The sequence below is a fragment of the Zingiber officinale genome, chromosome 3B (assembly GCF_018446385.1).
Source record: "Zingiber officinale cultivar Zhangliang chromosome 3B, Zo_v1.1, whole genome shotgun sequence".
NCBI lineage: Eukaryota > Viridiplantae > Streptophyta > Magnoliopsida > Zingiberales > Zingiberaceae > Zingiber > Zingiber officinale.
The window spans coordinates 101,975,513-101,977,058 of NC_055991.1; the positions used below are offsets into that span (position 1 = coordinate 101,975,513).

Sequence of the window (1,546 nt, forward strand, 5' to 3'; positions counted from 1 at the left end):
ATATCAAAAACATATGTCCTGAACATAACAAGTACGGTATATCCTGATCAGCATAGAAAAATCCATATATATATAATATGGGTACCACAGTATCAGTAGGTCAAATCCACGGATCTAGGGTATACAAGTCCTCTATGGTATAACCACCTAGATCCTAAACATATCCCCCTTCCATAGCATATGTACCAACAATATGCACAGATCAAAGCCACAAGGTCTAGGTACACGAATCATATATGATATACCAATAGAAATACACAATCCAGGCATGACATAAAAACCTAAGTATCAGATAATTTGGATACACATGCCAGAAACAAAAATCCAGAGCCTAACCCTAACCTCAGTAAAGCATGGTATGTCACTCTAGAAACTAAGATACTCATGGCAATAAGGTACTCATGGCAACAAGATACTCATGGTAACAAATCACGAGATATAAGTACGGATACTTCACAGGTGACAAATCTAACATGCTATGGATATCAAACAGTGACATACCAAAGGCAAACATATTCATTGCTTGTAGTTATAAAATACTATGCATATCCAATGACAATATCATAAAAGATAAGTCAAGAGGTACCCGGCGCCAATGTAGATCGTGTTGTATGTCCTTCAATCAGAGCTCTTGTCTCAAATCAAAACCCTGAAATAAATATACAATCAACACTTAGGTTTATCGTAGATCGGATAATGCAAACTGAAACCTCAATAATCCAATCTTATGACCTCACTCTTTTCTTCCAAAACTCATCCAACACCTGATAACCATTTTCTGTTAACACAATCCACCTTAACAATTCCTCAAATAAATGATTACAATGAATCTAAGTCTGTAACTAAACTCTAGTTAAATCCACAACTGGAAATGAAATCAAATCTCCAATCTCAACAGATTAATAAATTCAAAACCAATTAAAGATTATCAACTAGATGTCTAATCGGATTCAGTTCCTTACCCAAACAAACATCCAACTTCCTTCTTCCCAACCTTGCTAGTTGATCCACATCACACAACCCTGCAGAAAAGAATCTTACTGTTGGAATTAAACGAATCAAGAACAAGACCAAGCAATGGAGTTTACGGATCAAACATCAACCCAACTCACCTTGCCGTTACCTTACTTAAACCCCTTACTTTGAAGAGGAGATGGAGCCTAGGTCACAAAAGGGGTCGGTGGCACTTGGCAGAAGCGAAGAGAACGACGACCGGCACTAGTGTAGAGAGGAACAGCACCATCGCTCCAATTCAGAGGCACGAGGAGGAAGGAAGCTTCGGCGAAGCGTCGGTGGTAGGGCGCTGACGCTGCTCTGTGCAGCCCCAATTGGTAGCGGCGCCTGGTGTGGCTCGGGAAGGAGAAGGATAGGTCGACGCTAGGGCAAAGAGAAGACAGTTCTGCTCGGTGGCCGGAAGAAGAAATCAGAAGGGAAGAAGGGTTCGACCGGCGTAAGCTCGTGGCGTCGCATCGGCCAGAGGAGAGAAAGAGGGCGTCAGGAGGCGCTAGGGCACAGGCGATGTGCTGGCTTCCTGTGGCCGGTGATC

At 42.3% G+C, this 1,546-nt stretch overlaps 1 long non-coding RNA gene across 1 annotated transcript; it reads right to left on the bottom strand.

Annotated features, from left to right (window-relative positions):
* Window positions 1–622: 622 nt before the first annotated feature.
* Window positions 623–1,137, bottom strand: LOC121968472. The gene is made up of 3 exons (XR_006108163.1): window positions 1,113–1,137; window positions 963–1,022; window positions 623–649 (listed from the first exon to the last, which is right to left on the bottom strand). It is a non-coding gene; the product is annotated as an uncharacterized LOC121968472 (long non-coding RNA).
* Between the last annotated feature and the right edge of the window lie 409 nt (window positions 1,138–1,546).